This window comes from Alligator sinensis, unplaced genomic scaffold (genome assembly GCF_000455745.1).
Source record: "Alligator sinensis unplaced genomic scaffold, ASM45574v1 scaffold703_1, whole genome shotgun sequence".
In the NCBI taxonomy this organism is placed as follows: Eukaryota; Metazoa; Chordata; order Crocodylia; family Alligatoridae; genus Alligator; species Alligator sinensis.
The window spans coordinates 1,244,760-1,257,355 of record NW_005842461.1 but is presented as its reverse complement, the minus strand read 5'-3'; positions in this window follow the sequence as shown (position 1 = coordinate 1,257,355).

Genomic DNA, 12,596 nt, shown 5'->3' with positions numbered 1-12,596 from the left:
CCTGCTTCTTTCTTAAAGTTCTGTGAAGGTGGCATAATAACTTATTCTGAAAAAAATCTTTTCAAATATGTAAAACAAGCTTTTGTATCAAGCCAGGTGGAGCTATGAATTCCATGAAGTTGGGCTATGAGTCGAATATTTTAGGAGCTATAAGCAATATAAAAACAAGAAAGGAAAATGGTTATGTTATATAACTGGAAGGATACATTTACAGTATTTGTGCAATTTGAAAACAAAACCAAATTGACAGTACTTACTGACCAAAACTAAACACACAGGCATGATCTTGTGTCAATGAAAGGTATGGTAAATAAAATAAAACAAGAAAAACCTCATTATATATCAGTGTGGGGCCAGGTCTTTTTTAACTGTAGGCTGAAATATCTTTATATCTATAGCAATAGCAATAATTCCATTAGGGAACAAAACGCTCATAACTTTTCCACGTTGCTTTAGATTTTCTATGACTGCAAAGCTTAAAGTTTGGTTTTTGGCAGCCTCACATAGGCAGGAAGGTTTGCAGTTTACTGTTCGTGCTGTTTGGAGACCTGAGCCTGCAAACACTCACTCAGAGTTGTCTCACTCACTATGCAAGCAAGGGTTTGCAAGATAAGGTCCTATTGTGCACGGAAGGCTGATGTTTTCAGCCCTGTGTGCTCCTGAATCTATGCTTAGGTACCTGCTTAAAATAAAGTGTTAAAGGTGCTGAGCACTTGTGGCTCGCTGCCAATGCCATTGACTGCAGTGGGATTAATGAAGCTTAGAATTTCTGAAAATCAGGCTGCTTTTTTCTAATTAAGGAATTAAATAGGGTTTTAAGAACCTAGTTGTAGGTACCCCTCATTGAAAATTTTGGCAAAGCATTATCATTCAGAATTTAAGTTTCTATCCTAAGCAGATGTACAGGAAATGAACATTAAGTAGCAGGAAAACTGATGAAAGCGGTTGGGTAAAACCATTGCACTCCACTGCTCTTTTTTTCTACCCAGCCACAAAGGTTCTGTATTGTCTGTATTGATTTAAATGGCAAACTACTGTTTCATGTGTGACAGTTTGAAATTTCTCTGTTTAGTTGGGGCAGAATAAGATGCTAACAGTAATCCTGAAAAGCCTGATGAAAAATGATAATATCAGTGCTAGAAATGCTTATTATATAATTAAATATATTGGGAAAACAGGAAGGCTAGAAGTTTTATAAAGTGGCTTATGCTTTAAAAGGCTAACATTTTAGTTTCATAAATTAAGATCTTAGTATTCCACTGCTTTCATGCTATAATTTGGAAATACTAAGAAGCAAATCTTCACAGACTTTTTAGGAGGTCCAGTAACCTGAGTGAAATATTTTGAATTATAATAAACAGCTTACACTTGCTATGGGGGACAAGAAAGAAGACTGAGGAAGAGAAGATGTTACTTACTCTACTATTATAATTCATCATATGATATTCTACTTCCCTTTTATCGATAGAAATGGGTCAATGGCAAAGCTTCAAATGACCTCACTAGAATGATTTCAGGATATATACGTCTAAACTTGCCCCCTTCCCTGAGTTTCAGAAGAGTTCTTTGGGAAATGAACTTTGTGAAAGTAACAGTTGAGATCTGGGGCACAACTTTTTAGCTTGGGCTCAGATCTAATAAAATATTTAGAAAAAAATATCTTTGATTTTTCCCAAAGTAATTGGCTATGTCCAGCACTAATTATTTATTACTTTGAAATTTCTGAAAAACCTGTATGCATTTTAAAAAAATATGTTTAGTAAAGCAACCTTAAATATTAATAGGTGATGTGCTTACATTTTAAAGGAACATTCTCAGCTTGTAATTTGGTCAATTAAATAAATGTGCTATACGTTGTTTTGGCTACTTTAATGAGTTTTCCTCCTGATTTTTGACCCTTTATATTTATTTATTTATTTATTTATTTATTTTTGTCTCCACTGTTGCTATATAGAAAAACATTACAGGCAGTGAGTGAATATGCAGGTTAAACTGGCCACACATAAATTGCTATAAGGAATACAAAGTAAATATGACTAAAATATAGATAGTTTACCTGAGCTCTTTCACTTAGAATAATCATTGTGTTACATTAACAGTCAGTAAAAAAATAACCAGAAATGTGATTTTTAAGTTGACAGCGCCTCTCTAAGTTATGCCTGATGAACCATTTCAGAAAAAAAGACAGTCTACACTGTACTGGATTTTATTTGTTTAAATGCAAATTTATGGAGCTGGCCGCATACCAAAAATCAGAGAGTTTGGTACTGCAGTAGCTTTGGTGCTTTTTTCAGCATTGTGCATACTACAGAAACACAAAGGAGAATATGACTATATGGCAGCTGATATTTAGATTTAGGGTTATACTTTTGCTTGGTGCAAACATCACTTCATTTTATACTCTAGAATGTTATTTTGTCAAATCCAGACACTGACTTATAAAAGCCGGGATTATTAAAAGTCAAAATTAAGAGTTATTTTCATATAATATTTCCTCCGTTATTAATCTTTCTGGTTTCCACAAACCCTAGTATTCATATGCAAACTTGTCCACAATGTAGAATGTCTTAATAAAGAGTGAATTTAAAGATACACAATTAAGAAAATGCTTCATATTGAAAGTAGTGAAAGGATTTCTAAAAGCACGCTGATGTGTGTCGTATCATACTTTTCAAAGTATTTGCTTTTTAGAGGCCGTCTCTGATTTCAGTCCACAGGGCCTGATTTTAAGAAGCCGTATCCATTTTTCATAGTTCACATCAGCTAGCAGAGGTACGCACATAACTTTTATCTATCACCTGCAAATTATTTACATTATTTGACTTTTCTAAAGTAAGCATTCCCAATGAGCTGCACTGAGAAAATACTTTTTACAGCATTAGTACAGAAACGTGTTACAAAAGAATATTAATCTAATACATTCCAAAATTCAAATACTTGTGATTAATAAGCATTATTATCTATAAATAAGGCTCTAATGATACTTTGGCAGTGTTGTAAACACAAGAATCAGAAGCAATTATTGTCATTATTGTTCTGCAAGTACTTCCCATGAATACCAAATGGATATTGCTGTCCAGCAACTTGGCAAATATAAATCCTGTAAAGAAACAGATGTCAGCCAAGCAGGTCTGTCTGGCTGCTAATACCCACATTTGCCTAAAAAACAGTGTACCTAAAGAACAAAAAAACAACTAAGCTATTGGAAGTAAGAAAATCAATGAGTAAAACCTCTTTCTTATATTTATTAGCTCACAAAAATATGCACTAAAATAAAGCTTAAATATAGGTTTTCAGCATCCCCTGAGGTGAACTGTTTGCACTATGGCCACAGTTGTAAATGAGAAATGGATACTATGCACTGCACTGAAATTAAAGCCCGCTCTGTCTGAAACACACAAGGGTGAACAAATTCAAAATTAAAGGTGACTTGAAAGTAATTAAACATTACAAATCAAACTGTTATTATAGTGCATCATATCAAATGTTCCAAATAAGCAGGCTAAAAAGGCATTACGTTTACCTGTCCTCAATTTTCTACATGTCTTGTTGACTTAGATTCACTGCTGATCACCAGCTCCTGCTTGTTGTGACACCCCAGCATGCATTCTGCTGGCGACATCTCCACCATCATGGAAACTTGCCCATTTAGGCAGCATTCTGTGGTGGGTGTCCTGTTGTTTACAGGATGATAGGGTGTCATACCAAGTGGGAGCACTGTGACTCCGGATCTCAGGCTCTATGGAAAAAAGTACAAAACAGTAAAGCTTTACATTCTAAATGTGTTGAATTCTTCTCTCTCCTCCTTGGGAGCTGGGGTGTGTAGCACCTTGCACCATGTGGTTTAACATTTTGTTCTCTATTTGTAGGTCAACATTTCCATGATTAAACTTCATCCTTTATTCAGCCTGTTCTGGCTAGGTTTTGCAGCACATGTGAAGTAAGCTGTTTTCACAGCTAGTAGGCCAAATCTTACTCTGGATAAGCATGTACAGAAGCCAAACATATGTGACTAAGTCAGCTATGTAAATCAGCTCACTGGTAAATTGGAGATAACTCTAGGTGCTTAACAGTGAAAATAAAAGGGCTGGTCAGACTAGCCACAGTTTGCTACTGTGAGGGGATAACATCTCACAAGCATCTCACAAGTGAATTTATTTGCATATTCAAATTACATAATCACACACATGCGTAAAAATATCGAGCCTGGTCTAAAATCCATCAAGACCAAGGGATCTATAGGCTTAGGATCAATCTGGTATTTCAGTTGCCCCAGTGAAACAACACATAGTGTGCGTGTCTACACAAGATGCTACGGCAATGTAGCATCAGCGGGCACTAACTGTGATGGTGCCACTACTGCACAGTAGCTTGTTGTTACTGTGCAGGAGGGTCGAAAATAACCCATGCGCCACCAGGACTGTGCAGTACCAGTTGGTAATGTGCAGTCAGGGGCATGTGTAGATGTGCCCAGTATAGATTCAAGCTGGGGAAAATATTGTCCTCTAAAAGAAAACACATTGGTATGATATCCTGGCCCAAGTATAGGCCGTCCTCACCCCACAAAAGACCACTGAAACCAGCACCCCCGTTTTTTGGGAGGGTAAGTGCTCACCAGTCTAAAGAAAAGGTTATACATGTCAAATCCTTATTTTGGAGAATTTTCCTTGAAGGAGTGTGTCCTAGTCATATACTGTTATTACATTACAGAGATTATTTTTGAGGCGTAAATTACCAGGTAAGTGTGTAGAGGGGCTGTGTGGCTAGTTATGTGCTGATAGCTGAGCCTGATGTGTAATAGATTTCACATATATAATTTTTTTAGACCACCTAAATCTCTGGTATATGGTTTATGACTTTATCAGTACTACATTGATGCTGGCCTTCGAGGTGTTGGGGTGAGGGGAAGAGGGGTCTAGGAAAACTTGAGCCCTTTTCTTAGCACTCCTTAAGCAAGGATTAGGATGAAACTTTTTATTTGCGATAGTGCAGAGACATTTCCCACTGAGTCACTGAGGCACAAATTTCCTTAGAAGGGACGAGACCTGTCCGATAACATCATGAGCTACTGAAAGAGAAGTATGCTCTGCAGCAACCCTTGATCATGAGTTGTCATAATGTTCTAAGAAACTATTTTTGTCTGAAAAAATACTTCCCAGAAATCACCTCTTGGATAAGACAGGTTTATGTACCTTTTTAGCTCAGGACAATGGGCAATGTATATAATGGGCCTCTTTGCGACTTACGTTAGACATAACCCTGAGTAAAACTTGCCCCTTTCTGCCTCAGTGGACCCACCATTCAAACTTTGTGCAGTAGCTTGTTTTAATAATGAGGTGCATCTTATTAATTAAAAAAAATCTTGTGTCAAGATATAGTTATTTTATTTGTTAGCTATTCAGTGTAGAAACTAAAGTTATGAAGGTCACTGCTTCCTTGCATGTTGTATTATTTACTCTTTGGCGAGTCTTGTAATACACATGGACTGGTATATGGGATAAAGTAAAGAAACCGGACCCTGGGTGGATTTAGGATTTTGAAAAGGAGGGTGTGGGTAGTGTGGTGCAACACTGCATTTAACACATTTTGGTCTGGTTATAGACAAACTAGAAAATTTACTAATATGCTCAGGCAGAGGGCTATATTATTCAGTTTAGGATCAAAGCAAAAACAAATATGACTTAATTAGAATGTGTAGTAATTTGCTAGTTTATACATTAAGTTTGAAAAAAAGAATAGATAAAAATAATCAAAATATATTGTTTTATTTGTCCTGTAGTCATTATAGTTAAATGTACATCTCTTATTCAGATTCGTAAAACATTCTAGCTTTTTTGAGCAACTTGACAGGGCATCCAGTATTTTGCTGTCAATCATTTCCATACCAGAGTTAATGCTCACCTAAGTTAATATTGCTACACCTGAGTTAAGTTTTTTAACTAGAACAAAAAACAGCTGCAGGGGTGTGAAACAGAAGAAAACTATTAACAGACAACAACATTGCTAAAGAAAGGATAGTTTGAATAGCGGAACATCAAGACTATTAAAAAAGGAGAGAGGGTTGTTAACACCTGTGGGGTGAAGAGAGATTACCAGGAACCAAGTAGATGATAATGAGCCCCAGCACTTTCTGAATGTTGCTGCCTCTCCTGGGTAGTTGGTTTTAAAGTTTGGGTGGAACAAGAATCAAAGAGGGGTTCAACTGCATCACGGCACCCCGACCTGGATCTGCCCCTGGACCACACAAACCCCAGCCCTGTACCTCTCTTCCCCTGGGCCAAGCACTGACCTTGTGGAGCATCCCTAGCTGTCTGCTCAGGATTGGGGCCTCAGGAATCATGTCAGGAAAATTGCTGAGATATGCAGATTACACTAACATTTAGCATTTTTGTTAATGAGAGAAAGAAGTCCAAGGTATATTTAGAGTAGCGGGAGGATGTGGTGAGGATTAAATAGGATGTGGAGTGACTGTGAGAATGATCTTTGAACAGAAGAAAAGGAAAAGGGAGCAGAGAAACTGGATCTGATTTTGTTCTGCTTACATGGATATGTCAGGAATAACTCCACCAAAATCTCTAGAGTTGTACCATGTAAATTTACTAGAAGTGAGAGAAAAATCAGCCTATTTCTTCTGCCATTACTACAAAGTCACGGACCCCCCCCCCCCCCCCCCCCCCCCCCGCATCTATTCTTCCCTTTTAAATATACCATTCTTGTAAAGTGCTAGATGTTGTTATTGCTGTTATTGTTATTATTCTTTCTATTACTATAAGAGAAAGCAGAAAAAGGGAAACTTCAGAAATACAAAAGAAGGGAAGATTTTATAATAAGACCTGGACAGCTATGTTACCACAACTTAAGCATGAAGAAGTGGCAAGTAATATTTTTCTCCTTGCTTATTATGGAGATCAAGTTGCCATTTTTATCGTTAATATTAGTTTCCTTCTGTTGCAGTATAAACCTTCTTAGGTTCATACAAACTTGAATTAAAGATGTGGTATGAGAACATAATTTCAGTTTAACCAAAAGGTGGGATATATTTTTGACACCTTTTTCCTTGTTTTTTAGTTTTTTCATGGATAAAACCATCAGTAAATACAGTTTCATCCTCCTCTGGTGACCTATTCCATTTAATTATAAGGAAATAAGTAGTTTCACACTGGCCTTCATTCAACCCCATAATGTCAACAGGGGTCTTTCTGTTGACTTAAGTGGGATTTGGATCAGAACCTTCAGAAGAGAATATATTCCTCCACTTCAGCCCACCAGCTCCCTCCCCTGCACCATCTTGAACAGTGACAAACCTGAAAAGTATATGTTGACTATGCAATATTACTGTAGCCATATAAAGAAATGGCCTGCTTCAGATGGGTTCTACTATTGAGTGTTTCTCTATCATATATTTCACATCTGTGACAGCATGTTAAGGATAAAGGTTCTTATAGCCTTAACCCTGAATATACATATAAAAAGAAGAAACAAATTAACTAAAAGATAAAAGATATTGATGGAAGTATATGAGATGCTCTTTAACATGCGTATTATTGACTCAATAGATTGTTACGGCTTCAGAGCTATTAGGGTCTGCTGTGTCAATGTGTACTTAGGGACTGTTTAATATGCAGATGGTTGACATGACAGACCTCAACCATTACAGTCTATCATGTCAGTGGGGATACATGCATATGCACTTTGAGAACCTTCCAAAACTCCTTTTAAAATATAGCTGTTGTGCATGCATAGCTGCTTTTTACAAATAAAATAAAAAGCTGGTTATTTTCAATAGCCAGAGACTACACAGAATGGATTAATCAGTAACAGGATTTCTTTCCAAATTAAGCCATTTTAAGTGTAGCATGTACAATCGTTGGGCCAGGGTGTAATCTTAGATATGGAGCTCCTATCAAATCTGGTAAAATTAGCTTTTGCACTTGTGCCTGTGTATAAGAGATCAAAATCTGTCTGTGTGTGTCTGTTTGAAGAATATAGTTTTGTCTTTTTTGAGGGGTAAGCGAGTGTTGTCTCTTTTTCCATTCAAATAATCTTCAGTAGCAATTAAATAGCTTATGCTACCTAAGAGATCAGTTATTACAAGATAAGTAGCATGACAGTTTAGAAAAACTGAGGAAGTCTTTGATTATTTACCAAGTTTTGATATCTTCTTTTTGCCTGAAAATGCTAAAAAATGAAGTATAAGATACAACATGAAAGACTCATTTGAACATCATAAGGAAAAGAATCAGTAGTTTTGCATTTTTTTTTCTTAACATCTTATTTTTTATTAAAATAGCAAAGCCAAGTGTTGTGTTTAATAAGATATACTTTTTCAATTTTAACATCAAATATAAAAATATAATTAAAATATAGCTAAAAAAATTGACATTTGTTGTAAGATATAGTACTACAATGTCTGTTTCTACAGTTTCACATAACCTTGAGTGCATTAGATTCTTCCATCATATATGAAGATTTTTTTATAGATATTTTTAAGATCAGTTGTCCACTCATATTTTCAGTCACAGGTTCATTGTCATGAGAATAGTAATATTAGTAGGGTGTTAAATCTAGATCATTTCCAAAATGCTAATTAAACTGAGTGAGGTGCATAGCATAGTTCTAACATGAAAATGATAAGAATAATGTTCAAATAATGATGAGTATGTAACATTTTAGAGACCTTTCCTTTTTTTTTTGAGTTATGGTCAGCATGCAAATGCTTAAATGAAACAATAAATGCTTATAATCAGATTGATGACACTGTTACCTTTTATCCTTTCTACTACCTGGCCCAACAGGAAGAGTATCATAGCAATCCTAAAGAATCTTTGTTTGAGGGCCCACAAAGATGGAATGAAGCATATAGCAGCATTTCTCCCCATTTCTCACATAGCGATAGCCAGCTCTTCAGCACAATTCCTGCAGGACTGCTAAAGAAACTTAAGGAGGTGGTCTGGGAAAAGGGGAAAGACTTGAGGCAGAAGAACCTCTAAGGGTACCTATACATGAACAGGGAGGCTCCTCTGATGCGCTGTAATTCCAGTGTGTTGGAACAGACTCATGTTGGAATTGAGTCTGCTGGAGCATGACAATTACCACGTTCCAGCAGCCTCCTGCATCTCGTGTATAAGTGTCCCTGCACTTCAAAATGGTGGTGGGGGCATTTTATATAAAGGTTGTTTGGTGAGGTTTAGATAAAGCGCCCCAATGCCATTTTGAAGCATGGGGACGCTGACACACGAGATGTCTTGGAGCTGCTCTAATTAAAGTTCCCCCTCCCTTCCCCCCTGACTCCCAGAGCACATGTACAAACACCCTAAGATATTACTGCTTAAAGCTGCACTAACTTTGTCTAAAGAGTGCTCTGTGAGGGGTCACTGAGAGGCAGATACAACCAGTGGTATCCGGGTGGAGAGGCAAGCCATTATCAGATCATCAGCTGGTCACAGCATGATGTCACAATTAAATAAAAAAAGGGCCAGGACCAGTGCAGAGCCAAAGGAGACAAACATGTATAGACTGAGTGGCCACAGGTTTGCACTGCTGGTGCCTGCAGATACTCAATCCATGCAAAGACCTAACTGCATCCTTTGCTCTTCCAGTAGCTTAGTTACTTTTTTCCTAATGTGCACCTATTGGAAGTAGGAAAACTACTGATTAAAATCTCTTCCTTTCTTTTATTCACACACAAACACACATGCTAAAATAAAACTTAAGAACCTTTCCCCCTTAAATGTTACAAAATGGGTAAATCGGGTGCTCCTTTTCCCCATGGTTTTGTGTGTGTATAGGAAGATAGAGCCCCAAATCAGCTGCTTACATATTGTACCAGTTAGATGATAACCTGGTTTTTCACTGTGCTGCACAGCATAATTATTTTGAGCTTCATGTAGGTAGGTGGATAAGTCAGATCATCTTGCTTTACATGTACAGGCTCCTGCCACTTAAACTACAGGAGTTATGATGTACTTGTATATGTGATCAATATTGGGTCTATGACGTAGAGTTGAATAGTTCTAATTCCATTCTGCAGAGGGCAGCAGGGTGGATGAGTATTAAAATATATTCTGTTCCCAGCATAATGAAAGAAAAATCAGATTTGCATGATAAAGCTAACCTTGGTAGCTTAACTTATACTGCGATCTCGGGACACCTATATGATCACTTAACTGTAAAGTCATTACTGCATATTTAAACATACACTTCTTGGAATCAGTTAATTTGCCATTGCTATTTGCCATTTGTATCTAGATATTTTCACTTAATTCAGTGTACCATGTGCACATGTGTGTGTGTAGTAACTATATGTGTATGTTTATATCTCTATATATAGTTATACACACACATATAACATGTGTGTTTGTGTGTATGTATGTGTATCTGTATTGAAAAACACACACATGAAATCAAAGCACCATATTACCCAGTGAAAATCAATAAAGTGAAAATGTAGCTATTGACAGCACTTGTAATTTTGCCTATTACAATGGTGTGCCTTTTCTTTGAATGCAGCACACTTTTATGCCCCATTAAAGCATGGCTGACATAGCTTTCAACTACTCACAAATGCTGAGATGTTGAAAAACATAACATTTACAAAAGATACATCTGGTGCATATTTATAAGGATCAGAATAAGGAGTCATTTAAATAGTTCATGTGCCATCACCATATTAGGAGGAAAGTTTCTCCAGCCCCATATGTGAAATCAGCAATGAAATGTGTGCTGATTTAAATTCTACTTATATGATATTGCATGTCTGGGTACTGAATATACTAAAACAAGAGCATTTTAAGCCATGTACACATCTCTCCAGCTGAGTAGTACATATATCCATTTCAGTGTGTGCATATTTAAATCTACATGGTCAGCAGATGATCAGCTGATTTGTTGAGGGGCAAACATTTCATGCTGTTTCATAGAAATGTATCCCTGACTGCTAATTAAAATACGTCAGTATTTGCTTTCTCTATTCCTTTCTAAAGAGATATGTGAGAACAAGCTAGAAATCGGTGAATAAATATGTAGATTGTGATGCAGCTGATGCATTTAATTCAGCAGATGAACAGGATGTACCAGCTTATTTTATGTCAGATAATGTGGTGAGAAATAAAAAAATATTTGGCCCACTTCTACCAGTGCAGTGTAGTACTTGAAATAACCTAGGAAGCCATGTTTTAATTAATGTTATAGGTCATGTTTTAAACAGATCAAGGCTGAGAATTAAGGTAAAACTGATAGTGTCTTTTGGTCATCTGAATATAATTTTCAATTTCTGTATATATAATTGAATTTAACCTAATGTGACCCATCACTATGGTATCTGGGTGCTAACAATATTACTTAAAGCAAAAGTCACTCCAAAGGACTTCTGCATGTCATTTGGCTGTAAATGGATTTTTTTTTTCAAAAAGTATGTTACTTATCTACAAGGTAAGATTTGTCAAAGATTTTAATGTATTGTTAGACATTTATACATTGAGGGTACAGAACTCACACAATTTACACAAAAGCATTTTCTTTACGCACAATGTTTGTAATTCCCAAACTTGCATGCACAAATTTAGGTTTAGCTTGGGCAAATGAGAGAGGGAAGACAAATGTGTAGGCAGGTTTTGAGTCTAGTTTAAGTTCAGGGTGTCTAAAGATCCATGTATCTGACAACAGGCTGAAAGCTCTCAACCCATCATCTGATACTACATTCTTAATTCATGCACAGCACTGAAAACAAGGCCTGACAATAAAACCTCTGAGTGATACTATCAGGGATGATCACCTCTGGAAGGTTTGGGGCTTTGGTGACAGCAAGTGAGGCAAATTTGGCTGACCAGGTTATGCTCTCACCATTGCTAACTGATTGAGCACAATGAGATTCAGGCCAAACTCTTTAGTACAATGGGCAATAGGAAAACTAAATCAATCTTTGTTTCTGCATTTGCGCTGAGAAAAGCTGATAGAGGAATTCACGTTATATCCCTTGGTGGTATATAAGTACTGCTCTATGAGCAGTCATTATTGCTGTTATTAACAATAAATATTAAGCTACTATTTTTAAACCTGTCTTGCATCGTAGTAGTGCATATTTTTAAACCTGTCTTGCATCTTAGTAGCTTGGATGTTTATGGTCAAAATATAGAACTCTTTTCGAAGAAGATGATCATTTATTTGATAGCTTGTAAAGATGAGCTGACCTACTGCATCACTCCATGTTCTTTTAATTGGATAGCTTTTCCCAATGCCTGATCTGCCATGTCAGTTTGGCAGCCATGCACTCTATCTGTATGCCCACCAGGAGCCAGAGTTTAATCTCAGATGCATGGCATGCACTCCTCCCCTCCACCCCATCCTTTCACCAAAGAGCTGTTTTCAAATACATCTCTATTAAACTACTTTATTTTAAAAAGAACAACTGCCTTCTCCCTTGGGTCCCCTCAATTCAAGGGGATAGGTGTGCAAGGACAGTAGAATGCCTGTTTCCAGATGTAGCTAGGCCTGTGCTATGCATGGGAGATTAGAATGTCACCTGACATCTGCAGACTAAAAATCACTGTGAATTTTTTTCATTTTGGTTCCTTTGCTATTTTTATTTTAGGGCGTTT